The sequence below is a fragment of the Mustela erminea genome, chromosome 4 (genome assembly GCF_009829155.1).
Source record: "Mustela erminea isolate mMusErm1 chromosome 4, mMusErm1.Pri, whole genome shotgun sequence".
Classification (NCBI taxonomy): Eukaryota; Metazoa; Chordata; class Mammalia; order Carnivora; family Mustelidae; genus Mustela; species Mustela erminea.
In genome coordinates, this window is record NC_045617.1 from 71,951,670 (window position 1) to 71,965,919 (window position 14,250).

At 34.5% G+C, this 14,250-nt stretch overlaps 1 protein-coding gene across 5 annotated transcripts in view; it reads right to left on the bottom strand.

The window, feature by feature from the left end:
• Positions 1-14,250, bottom strand: part of LOC116588466 (laminin subunit alpha-2) — a 640,912-nt gene that overhangs the window by 625,962 nt on the left and 700 nt on the right. The gene's annotated exons all lie outside the window — the stretch shown is intronic.

The window sequence follows — 14,250 nt, forward strand, 5'->3', positions numbered from 1 at the left end:
ATCCTCAGTTTGTTTCTCAGAATCCACAGTCTCTCATGCTTCCTCTCCCCTATTTCCCCCAATTCACTTTTCCTTTCCTTCTCCCAATGTCCTCCATGTTATTCTTTATGCTCCACAAGTAAGTGAAACCATATGATAATTGACTTTCTCTGCTGGATTTATTTCACTCGGCATAATCTCCTCCAGTCTGTCCATGTTGATACAAAAGATGGGTATTCATCCTTTCTGTCCATCATTGATTCTTACTGTGATCACTCTACATATCAATCTCTGCCCTACACAATAAGGATAAGGCCACCTGGCCTTAGAGTTCCATTCTTAAAATAAGAATACGGGCTGACAATTTTCTTGGACTACAAATATCTTTTATTAAGTATGTCATCATTTTGACTTTTAATAACTCCAAGAAAGAAATCACATTTAAGGGCACAGCACATACATTATTTGACATATTGTGGAGGCCTAGTGAATAGTTTTTCAAAAGCTTTTTTTCCCCCTAAAATATAAAGGATTGCAGTGTTTGCTAAAAGGAGACAAAGAAAAATGGAAACATGTTAACCAAGGCTCCCTGTGTGAGTGTTCTCTATTCTATCCCTAGAACTTACATCATTTTTAGGAAACAATTTTTTTTTTATTTTATTAAGGTATTATTTTAATTCCAATATGGTTAACATACAGTGTTATATTAGTTTCAGGTGTGCTATATAGGGTTTTAACAATTTCATACATTGCCCAGTGCTCATCACAAGTGCACTCCTTAATCCCCATCACCTATTTCACCTATGCCCCTCCCACCTCCTTTCTGGTAACCACCAGTTTATTCTCTATAGCTAAGAGTGCTTCTTGGTTTGCCTCTTTTTCTTTCTCATGCATGTCCATAGGGTACATGTACCATTTACATTAGTGGTTTTGTATTTTAGTGGTAAATACCCAGCAATGCAATTACAAGAGCGTAGGGTAGTTCTATTTTTAACTTTCTGAGGAACCTCCATACTGTTTTTGCTTAGTGGCTGTACGAGTTTGCATTCCTACCAATAGCACAAGAGGGTTCCTTTTTCTCCTCATCCTCTCCAATGCTTTTTGTTTCTTGTGTTTTTTTATTTTAGCCATTCTGGTAGGTATAAGGGAATATCTCATCATAGTTTTGATTTGCATTTCCCTGATAAGTGATGTTGAACACCTTCTCATGTGTCTGCTGACCATCTGTGTATCTTCTTTGGAGAAACGTCTGTTCATGTCATCTGCCCATTCTCAAATGGGATTATTTGGTTTGGGGACATTGAGTTGTATAAGTTCTTTATATATTTTGAATACTAACCCTTTATTGGATAAATCATTTGCAAATATCTCCTCTCATTCAGTAGGTTGCCTTTTAGTATCCTTGATTGTTTCCTTCACTGCACAGAAGCTTTTTATTTTGATGAACTCCCAATAGTTTATTTTTGCTTTCATTTTCCTTGCCTCAGGACTCAAATCTAGAAAAATGTTACTATAGTCAATCTTGAAGAAATTACTGCCTGTGTTCTCTTCTAGGATTTTTATGGTTTCAGGTCTCACATTTAGATCTTTAATCCACTCTGAGCTTATTTCTGTGTAGGGTATTAAGAAAGTCATCCAATTTCATTCTTTTGTATATAGCTGACCAGTTTTTCCAAATACCATTTGTTGAAGTAGAACTTCTATCTTAATCTTCTCTATTATAAGTCTTGTCCAAAAGGTTCTCACATCAGAAAACTTCTAAGCTAGAAATATTCATTCCTCATCCAAAGCTCAAAAATTGCTCAGCTCTTCCTGAAATACCCTTAGGGGGAAAAGTACATCTTAAAAGCAAGATAAAGCATTCTAAAATACTTCTAAAATATTATATTTGTCACTTAAGTGTCATTGGCAACAATACCCTGTATCTGTGCCACTGTGTTTCAGTATTTATGGAAATTTATAACTTATAAAAATACTAAGATATAAAAGCATTAAGAAAAACAGTACATGTGAAATTTTTTAAAAAGGCACCCTTTGGGTCTAACCAAAGAGTGGCTTCTTCATTCATTTTACAATTATTTAATTAAATGCCCACCATATGCCAGACTGGACACTGGAGATAAAGCAATAGCTAAAAATAAAAGACAAACAGTCCTATCAGTGTGTAACTTAATGTTATTAATTTCTAATTATTAAAGAGCTTAAAATCATAAAAGAGAAACTAACTGGTTAAATGCCCTCCTAGCTTTCTGCAACAGCAATTTTTCATGAAGTTTGTCTGAATATGAGTGGTTTTTCACTTAGTACATAAATGAAAATCATAAACAGGCTAGATTCATTATATACTTGAACCAAATTTAACTTAATTCATGGAATTATATTTGGGATAGTCCAAACATAGTCATGGGTTAATTAAAAAAAAATCATGGATCTCCTAGGATATGGAAAATGGCCTCAAAGGGCAATGTTTTGTCCAAAATTATAGCTAAAGCTTTCAAACCCTAAATGGATAATGAACTGTAGGACAGCATCACTTTCTCAGCTTATCTTAGGTAGCATCGAATCAGGAACCCTTGAATAAAATCAGTTTTTGAAACTGACAAAAAATATCTTGTACAAGAATAAAAATGCATTTTGAATTTTTTTAAGATTTTATTTATTTATTTGAGAAAGTGCATTCGAGAGAGAGAAATTATGAGCATGGGGAGGGGCAGAGGGAGAAGAGGCTCCCAGCTGAGCAGGGAGCCCAGGGCAGCTTCCATTCCAGGATGCCGGATCATGACCTGAGCTGAAGGCAGATGCTTAACTGACTGAGCCACCCAGGTGCTCCGATGAATTTTTAAATGTAATATTGTCTGCATATAAAGTATATTTATGTGCAAAATCAATAAAGATAGGATTTGCATTTTAAAATATTTCCCTTCCATATGAATTAACTTTTTCTGTTACTGGGAGGTATATAACAAAAAAAAAAAAAAAAGAAGAAGAAAGGAGGAAAATGTGTCATGATTCTCAATACAGAAGAACTAAATACAGTTAAGAGCCACTAGGAAGGGGGAAAAAAAAAATCAAAGGAAGGGGGTGAAGCAGAACTTCACGAACCATCAGTGTCTTCAGCCAAACCTATAATTTACTCTAATAATGAACAGAATTATTAATAATGTTATTCATATTGTATATTTTAATTAACTCTTATAACATCTCCAGGAGATATATTTGAACGTTATACATATTTTTTTGGATGGAGAATTGAACTTCAGAATAGTTAGAAGACTTATCTGCTCTTTAAGGTGATATCTTTCTGAAGAGCTGGTGGCAAAACTTGTATCCTAGAGTTCTAGTTGGAAATCCAGTGATTTTTCTAATGTGCTAGATTGAAAAGCCAGATGGTTGTATTACATGTTAAGCATGATTGAAATTTTTTGAAGAGCCAAAGGGCTTATAAGAAATGTTTTTGTCTGAAGCTTTTTCATAATCTGACATTACCAAGTTTATAAAAGCAGGTCTCCCTAGAGATCTGTTGCGGTTATGCGATTTCCTGAGGTAGTTTTTGGTTTGGGCTTTGGTTTCTTAGAATTTCACCATTAGATTTAATGTGCAAGAAGACACACTAAAACTTTTCCCAATCTAGATTGGTATTAAATAATGTGTTCCAAGACTATTTTTTTTTACCTTAGTGAACAGAAAGAGTCCAAATAAAGAGGGTCTATTTTGAGAGATTTTCTATAACTCAATTATACTTTCCATTGAAGACCATCCGACATCAACTTTCATTGTGTGTCAAAGATACTGAATTACCCTCTCTACTCAGGCAGATGTCAGTGATGATACGTATTTCATCTGCTGAAAATAATAAATAATCTTTATACAGCATTTACTATGGACCATACAATTTTCTTACCTATTACATATTAAAACCCTTCTCTAAAAAATATTTACCAAACCCTAATAAATGCATGTCCAAAAATGAGAGATTCCTAGGAAAAAATGTTAATTATATCATATTTAAAATATAAATAGCCACAAAGTATTGCTAAAATTTCTATCCTGTTACATGTCTAAATCACTTCTCACATTGAGCTACCAACATAACTATTAGCTAAATATAGGACCTTATGTTTCTTCCTATCTCTGTTACTGATTTGTTGTGTGACCTTGGTAGAATTCTTCCATCTCTCTTCAATGACATAGTTTGCTATCTATAGTCTTTTAGGGTCTACTCAAGGAAGATTCTAGAATGTTTCACTCCTCTTAAGCAAAACTGCTCTCATATGTACTGCAAATATCACTTTTGAGCTTTATGATCAAGCAATAAAGAAAAAGAAGACCTAATATTTACTGATTAGCTGCCAACTATTTTTACATGTATTATCTAATTTAATTCTACTTTAACTGGAAATTTAAACTCCATTGATTTGGGTTTTTGATCTCAATAAAAGAGGAGTAACATGACTATGAATCCCATTCTTGCCATCTCCCAAAGACACTTTTTCTACTATTCAAAGTTCTCTCCAAAGCAGAGGAATGCATATGACAATTAAAATTATAAAGAGGTATATCTTGATAGGTAGTTTCTGCATGCTAAGCTATAAAGTTCAGACTGGCAAAACATTACAACAGAAATTCCAATTAAAACTGAATTCATACATTTGTGTTTTCCAGTATTTAAGCAAATTCCTTCATACACAGCCTCAGCTGAGTTTGGTATAACACAGTGTTGGAGGAAAAGTGCTGCTTTAAGACAGAATTTCTTGACACCAAGACAGTTTTTAAACTTAGTTCAGTTTTCTTGAAGCATCTTGGAAACTCACATTTTTGAGGCCCTAATAGATGCTCCATGTTTTATATTCATTGTTTTATATACTCCTCACAACAAACCAATGAGATAAAGTAGCTCCCTGAAATGACAATTGTTCTATTTCATGTTCTGTTTCATACTCTCAGCTTTATTCGGTAATTGAAAAAGGCATAGCAGGCAATAAGCCAGAAAATTGAGGTAGCTATACAGGCTTTAGAAAAAATATATTCGATGTGGCAAACTCTACTAACCTTATTTCCCCTTTAGAATAGAACTTTATATGTTGCAAGCAACTTAAAATGTAGTACACCTTAGAGTTTCAATGGTACAGCTACTGGACTAAAAAAATATAATGATCCCATTTATAAATTATTCTGTAGTTCATAATCTTTTATTAAAGGCAACTAGACTTCTCTGCAAATTTAATTCTTAGATTCCTTTATTCAAGATTTTTTATGAAACTGAAAATCTGATTTAAGAAAACAAATCAAATGGCTAAATATCTTTGTATATTAAATATACTACTATAAATATACTAAATACATTAACTAGGTACTGTGAGTTCTAAACTGTAAATGGTACATACATATACACTCATTGTTGCCATACATACACCTACATTGTAGGAAGTTTGCAAAATTTTCTAACAGAGAAGTTCAATTTCAGATTGAACTCTTTAGATCTTTTTACAGAAATTCCAGTGCTCTACTTTCTTTCAAAAGGAATTTTGATATTAATTCTTCTCTGAATCAGGTATACATGTTTGGTTCATGTTCATTTCATTCACTGAAATATAAATATACACATACACACATATATATAGACCTTTTTTAAAGGATTCATTTTATAATAAATATCATTATGTTTCTAGCTCACTGACATTATGTATATAAGGTGACTTCAGGAAAGCCATAATCAGTTAATATTTTCTTATAGTCCAGTGTCCAATAATCGAAATTCTAAGAATTTAAAACTAAAATTTGACAAATATTTTTACATTTATGCAAAATTGTAAGCATTATGGGTGTGTTTCTGCATAGTTTTGTGTGTATTTAAATGAAAAAGACCATTAAAGACAACACTTTTCTTCTTCTTTCACAATACCCAGTGACTCTCTTTTCTAATTAGACTAACTGAACTCAGAAATGGAGGTATGATTATTTCAAGGTGTTTTATAAAAGATAAGGAAGCATTTAAAAGTCTAAAAGAGTTGACGATGTAGGATCCAAAAAATTGGGAGCAGAAACTTATCTACTTTCTTGTTTTTTAAATATATTTAAGTAATCTCTGCACCCAACCTAGGGCTCAAGCCCACAACCCGAGATCAAGGGTTGTACACTTCCAACTAAGCGAGCCAGGCACCATCCTAATTTCTAATTCGAAAGCTTGCACTGGACTGTTTTTTCCCTTGACAAGTTGCAAAGCATCTATTTCCTTCTATAAAATGAAGATAATTATATTAACCTACTAGACAACTCTACTAGGTAAATACATGTGTTAATGCCCACAATGAGCTAGATACTATTAAACAGTCTAAAGCATCTGGTGCTCAAGATGCTGTTGTATAAAAGAGACTTGCAGAGAAGCACAGCTTGTTGGTCAACTAAGAGGTGGTCAACTAAGAGGACCTTACATAGAAAGGCTTTGTTAACGTTATGCAAAGTGCCTTTCCTAAGTGCCAGGCACTAAATAGTTCCTCAGGTCTCAGTCATTCTTTATTTGCATAGATTAACTTGCTATTTGAACTAGATTATGACTGTCACAGAAAGCCAGTGCTATGAATAATAACCTCTAACACACTATATGATCTTTTTCTAAAAGTCACTTGTCTGAATAAAAACCAAATAGCATCAGATTTCCATGTTAAAATCCACATTCAAGATGACCAGAAAAAACACTGCTTTATTACCCATATCATATATCTGTGACAAGCAAATGTCTAGCTTTAACTCACCATGTAAATTTAGGTTATGCCTCAAAGCTATAATGAGATTGTGATTATCTGGCTTTTGGTAAAATTTAAGTGAAGTTTTGTCTTCCATATCTTCTTAAAAGTTGTATTTGTTAGAATTATCTCTTTGAAAACCTCATTTTATTCATAAGCAGGATATTAAAAGAGGAAGGGAGGAAGAGAGGGAAGAAAAGAGAGAGAAGCTATGCAATTTTCTCCACCTAACTCTTGTTCTAACTAAAAGAATGTAGTCAGGCCAAAATTGTATTACTTTACTCCAAAGGTTACTGCAAGACTTACAGCAATCCTTAAATAAGTTATAAAAATTGAAACAGAACATAGAATAAGTTTCTGATTGTAAAAATAGGTAACATTTCAAAGTTCATTTTATAAAAGAAGTCATTAGAACAGTACATCATTGGGTCATACCCCAATGTTTATAGCAGCAATGGCCACGGTTGCCAAACTGTGGAAAGAATCAAGATGCCCTTCAACGGACGAATGGATAAGGAAGATGTGGTCCATATACACTATGGAGTATTATGCCTCCATCAGAAAGGATGAATACCCAACTTTTGTATCAACATGGACGGGACTGGAAGAGATTATGCTGAGTGAAATAAGTCAAGCAGAGAGAGTCAATTATCATATGGTTTCACTTATTTGTGGAGCATAACAAATAACATGGAGGACATAGGGAGATGGAGAGAAGAAGGGAGTTGAGGGAAATTGGAAGGGGAGATGAACCATGAGAAACTGTGGACTCTGAAAAACAACCTGTGGGTTTTGAAGGGGAAGGGGGTGGGAGGTTGGGTGAGCCAGGTGCTGGGTTTTAGGGAGGGCACAGATTGCATGGAGCACTGGGTGTCGTGCAAAAACAATGAATACTGTTACGCTGAAAAGAAATTAAAAAATTTAAAAAAAAAAACTTAAAAAAAGGAAAAAAAACAATGAATTGTTAAGTTGAAAAGAAATTTAAAAAACAATAGTATCTAAACTTTAGCTCTGATACTAAAAATAATAAAAGAGAACTCCAAGATATACATATTTTTGTTTTTAACATCCACATTAGTTAAAATTACTCTAAGAAATCTATGACTTAGGGACACCTGGGAGGCTTAGTCATTTAAGTGTCTGCCTTTGGCTCTGGTCATGATCCCAGGGTTCTGGGATTAAGTCCCACAATGGGCTCCCAGCTCAGTAGAGAGCCTGCTTCTCCCTCTCCCTCTGCCCCAACCCCCTGCTCATGCTCTCTCTCTTTCTCTCTCAAATAAATAAATAAAATCTTAAAAAAAAAAAAAAGAAAAGAAAAGAAAGAAAGAAATGGCATATTTCTAAGAACACTGGGCAAATGAAGGGATATGTAGAAATTCCCTATACTTCAGTTGTTTTAAGGTACTAAAATTAGTTGGTTTTTTTGTTTGTTTGTTTTTTAATATTTGAGAGAGAGAACACATGTGCATGAGGTGGGGGAAGAGGGACAAACAGAACCTCAAGCAGACTCTGCAGGGCTTGATGGGGGGAATTGAGGGGCTCAATCTCACCACCCCAAGATCATGACCGCAGCCAAAACCAAGAGTCAGACACTTAACTGACTAGGCCATGCAGGCACCTGATACTAAAATTCTTTTAATCATAATAGGATGGAGATGCCAAAAGAAAAAAAAGAAAAAAGAAAAATTTACAAAACACCTTTGTGTTTCCCAGTGATAGACTGCTGAGGTATAATACTCTCGAATGGAGTCACTGAGCTATACTCTAAGAATGAGATGTATGGGGGAGGAAATGGAGCTCAATTGATACTACATTTGGACTATTGGTCTAGTGAAGTGGATTAAAGCCTCTCTGGGAAAAGAAATATTAGCTATTATTTCATTCATTCATTTAACTCTGCTCAAAACTCTCCAATTCCACCCATCTCCCTCCAACTAAAAGGCAAATTCTTTACAATGATCCAGCTCCCGAGTGTTTCCCTGACCCTTTGCATTGGGCTCACCTGTAGACCTTTATAAACCTGCTCCCTGCACTAAGGGCGTCAGCTCTTTCACCTGGTGTCCGTATGAATCACTCCCACTTCACCTTCAAAGGTTTGCTCACATGTGACCTTCTCAAGGAGGTCAACCCTTATCACTCTATTTAAAATAGCAACCAATCTCTCTCTATTCCTAGACCCCCAACCCCTCTTACCCTGGTATATATGTTTGTGCATCACTCACTACATTCTAAAAATATAGGTATTCATACATTACTTATTCACTCTATATTCATATTTGTCTCCATCTCCACCCCAACCAGAATATAAACTCCAGAAAAGCAGGGATTTTTTTTCTGTTTTACTTACTGAACACAGTCATTCATTAACCATATTCCATTACACTTAGTCCTATGCCCACCAACTTCCTGCACAACTTCCTGAACTCCATCTTAGCAATTGGTACAGTGAAGAACCCATCCTCTTTCTGTCTGACTGGTATACACGGAGCCCAGCATGAGTCTCAAGAGCCATGTGACACTCTGGTTTTGTCTTTCTCTAACCTCTACTTTGTTTTCTCAATCCCCACAACTGGACTTCTGCCTAAGTTCCTACCTACTTACCCATGAGTTTAAACTCATGCTCCTAAACCCCAATGTTGTACATTGGAAGCCTAAACATTTTGTCTGATCAGTGACAACAGTTTCTTCCTGACCTTTTTCCTAATCTCCAGCTGTGAAAAAAGAACCTATTGCAACCTACACAGGTGACTTGGAGTTATTATTTGTTGTTGTTATTATTATTATTATTATTACCCTGCTTGGAAACTTCCAGCCATACTACACCCACACAGTAGAATCCTACTAAATAGTTATGCTGACTGAAATCAAGCATGCATTTGCACTGTCTAATTCAGACAGCTAGCCACCCCACTCATCTTGCTCTGCATGGGTTAGGTCAAGGTTAACTGTTCCTATTCTGCCAATTCTACTTTGCTGGTAGTCCAGAATTCAGGCCCCATAATTCTAAAGCAGATTATGACAGATGTGAAAGCTCAAAGTTTCAGTGAATTTTTTTTTAAACATTTAATGCTAAATCTGTTTGGATTAAAAGGAGGAACAATAATCTGGTCTCCAAGGTACAAGTTGAAAAGTCTATCACAACAGTCTTTGTCAATTAATAATCAGAATTTATTAAATGTATGAACAGAAAAATAGTGACAATGATCTGCTTTAAATAAATGGGGACTAAGAAAATACAAATATGTGAAATCTACCAAAAAGTAAACTTTTTTGAGATATCACTATAGTAATATAATTGAATGGTATAAAAACTCTAAGTCATACTACTTCAGAAATTCTTCTTCCAATTTAACTAAGTCTCTGCCATAAATATATAGACTCGTGCTTTCTTTACAGAGTCATAGTTGGCATATCCCAAAGAGCTATAAACTATTTAGTTATTATTGGTAAAACTGTGGTTACTAAAGTATAGGAGACAGTTATCCCATATTTCAGAATGAATTAGGGACAAATTGGCAAAGCATGTGCAGTTTTTTTCATAATTCCTAGTAATTCTTGATGGAGATTTGGTTCATTACTTTGCATGAAATCCTAGGATAGAAAGCTTTTAAGAATAAGACCAATCAGCAATTTGGATACCCTGATATGTGAGATAAAATATATAATATAAAATTTATATCTTTTAAAAAACTTCTACCACATCTATAATATAATTGTTAATGTTGAGTATGTTCTTATTCTTAACCCTACATTTTTTCTGTTACGAACCATTTTTACTAAACTATTAGGCCAGTCTGTAGTGACTAAGCCAACATATGTACAAAACTTACATATGTAGCAAAAGTGATACAAAAAAATTAATAAGTCTCAGGTAATTCATGAAGCATTCTCATATTTTATAGCATAGGATGTTTCAGAACCATGCAATTAATGTGATGTAAAAATTCCATATGAAAATTTTAAGTGTTCTTGCCAAAAATGAGTGAGGATCATCTCAAACATGTTTTTATTTTAAATCCCAGAAGGTATCTAAAAACACATTTATATACATTTCATATTTTCTTGACATCTTTAAGAATTCAGAAGTTCAAATGCAAGTATGCACTCCAAAAACAATAGACTGTAATACTAGAATTGGGGGCTTAAGGAAGTACTGGAGACTTACTTGATGAGTTTTAACTATGTCTCTGTAAAGGCATTTTATCCTAACTCATCCCTGACCAGTCGCACCTCTGATCACACATGGACTTTTCTAGAAGTTAGGTGCTCCAACACATAATTTCTGAACAGCTCAGAATGGGGAGGGGCAAGAAGAAAGAGAAGGTTTCTTCTCATTTTATTTAATTCAAACCTTCCCCTTTGTCATATGCTCCTGTGGATCTGAGTTCAGGATTTAGAAAGAACATCTTATCCTCTCTTCCACAAAACAGCCATCCCCAAATTTCAGGATATCACTTGTGATTTCCTAAGTCTGTCTTTTTCCAAATGAATAGTTTTCAGTTGAGATAGTCCTCCTCTGGAAATCTTTCCAGACTTCTAACTACTCTCTTCTTCCTCCTCTGAATTGACCTATGTTTGTCAATGAAGCACTCCAATGTGTTCTAGAACAACAGCTCTCTCTGTTTCTATGAGTCTTTTTATGAGTTCATTTTTCTGTCACCATGTCACACTATAGGCTCATATTGAACTTGCTGTAATTCAGACTGCCCTTTCTCCTCCTGTTTTTGTACTCATCCCTGTATTTATAATGGAAACAAAACATTTTCGGAAGAGGGTAAATGAAGTTATTTAATGCCTGCATACAAATTAACAAAACCAGTTCTGCATAGGTTCTGTTCATGGTCCAGGCTATATAGACCTCCAAAATTCCTGAATCTGTTATTAACCAGTTTAGCCACATGAATCAATTTTGGACCACCAGCAGTTCTGATAAGCTTGGATTTTATGTTTTCCATCAGGCTATCACCGCGATAAATGAACATAAGAAAACCTCCATCACACTCCCAGAGACATCTTTCCAAATTAACCTTAAACCACTAGGCAATATTCTTCGGAAACTACTTCCAATCAGCTGCAATTTACCTACCATTAGATTCCCACTTCCACAAATTATTCATAAGAATATCAGGAAAAGGTTTTATCTACTGCCTTGCTGAAACACAGAACCACTTTGACTACATCATTTTATTCTGTCAATCATACCTGGTTAAAAATTTTCCTTAGAATATCATTTTTACTGAATCAATGCTATTCGTACAACTCATTGAGCTAGAGAAACTACACAAGATTTTAAAGAAAAAATTAAAAACAAAAAAAAAAATCTGGTTAAATTTCTAACTCAATTACAACATTTAAGAATGATTGCTTCTTGCCGATATTTTTTTTTTAAGATTTTATTTATTTATTTGACAGACAGAGATCACAAGTAGGCAGAGAGGCAGGTAGAGAGAAAGGAAGGGAAGCAGGCTACCCCCCGAGCAGAGAGCCCAATGCGAGGCTCGATGTGGGGCTCCATCCCAGGACCCGGGACCATGACCTGAGCGGAAGGCAGAGACTTTATCACACTGAGCCACCCAGGCGCCCCTGTCGATATTCTTAATAAAATGGCACCATACTATAAGGGAAAAAAGAACTCATTCTAAACAATCAATGCTTGGCCACGAAGGTCAACATTAGTATAATCAAAAAGAGAAAAGTTGGTGATAGCCAAAAACTTGGTCAGTCATACTCATATCCAGTGATTTTCACGTAGAGTGTGTTTTAACAGAACCACGTTAAAAAGAAAACATGGCCCCCACAATTAATGAAAGAAATCTTGGTACCATAAAAAAGGGAACTTTAGCATATAAACAACACTAGAGGTGTCTTTAGCTGTTAAAAATTAAGATATTATCAGCTTCATGAATTTAAGTCACAACTACTCCAAGCCTCCAGTTTAAAATTTGTCCAATAATAATAATAGTTGAAGGTGAAATAAGCTAATGTATACAACGCATTTTTAAATTAGGAAACAGTATATAAATTTAAGGTATTATAAAACATATCTTATATGTACTTTTAATATCAGCAATTTTCAACCATTTATCCCTGAGCCAAACTTGAAATATATCACAAACTATCTATAATAATAGATTAATAGGTTCTAGGATGCAGAAGATAGCAGTCTATAGTAGATTCTATGTTGTAACTATTTTGCTCAGAATTCCTTATTGTATATATTATTCAAGTGATCTCTGAACAGAACGGCAGTATAAACTTCCCTTTCTGCATTGACCTTAGCTACAGAAATCAGAGTTAATTTTATCTTATATAATACAGAGAGAGAAAGAGACTGAGAGACAGAGATGAGAAGAGGGAAAGAGAAAAGAGAGGAGTAGAGTTAGAAATGGAGTAGAGGAAGAAGAGAGAACGAGAGGGGTGGGCAGCACACTAGGAAATTTCTCAGTGACCCACTTGATCCGTCTTCTGCATGCTTTCAGCTTCTGCCCCACTCCAAGGGAACAGAAGGGTTGATCCTGGCTTTTCTTTACTCCCAGCTGCTTAACAGTATTAAAGTAATACGTATTGTTAAAAGATATCATGTAACTAAGCAAGGCTAATAGTTTAAAGCAGTATTTTTTAAAAATCAGCAGCCAGAGGTATTCTCAAACTCGCTCTCATAAATTCTATTAATTAAGCCACACTGACCCCATTTTACCTCACAGAGAAGGAAAAGCAAAAATAGAAGAAAAAAGTTATATAGTGAACTTACGGTCATTTTTAATCTAGGAATTTTAATTATGGAGTTATTATTGTAGCAAGAAGATTGTACTCCTTTTAAGATAAAATAGTACTGCTAGAAATGTTAGATTATAAAAACTATCAGAATGGTTAGACATAACTTTATTCCAGTTTACTAAAAAGAGGGATACATGTATTTCAAAACTTTGACAGATTCAGTCTCATCAAAACTTTCAAAAGCTGCTAACCTCCAGACTCTGTACTCTTAGGGTAAATATTTTGATATTTGAAACCAAACCTTAAATATTTTTTACTTTAATACATGTTTTCCGATTCATAAAAATGTTTGCTAAAATGATGTATTATAAATTATGTTTTAAAACGCTGTACATGTGCTTCTTTCAAAATTCATGATCATAAAATAACTCTTCAAAGACTCCCAAGAGCATCAGAAATTATACGCATAAAAACACTACAGCACTCTGAAGAGAGTAATTTGAGTTACATTACATAAAACCATTTTCCAAAGTCCCCTGAAGTGTGTATCTGGTCACTGTGGTCTTAATTAAAGTAAACATGACATAAAAGTCTTGTCTGTATTTAAGTCAGAGGAGAAATTTCACTATTAAAAAAAAAAAAAGGATACCTGAGATAGGATGAGTCGGAAAAAGATGAGGAGGTCCCACGGGCATGAAAGAAAAAAACTCACTTACTTAATTAACTACTTTACAAACTCTGTTCAAATAGTTAGAAACAAAGTCCTTAAAAAAAAAAAAAAAAAGTCTCAGCTGCCCTCCATAAAGTTCCA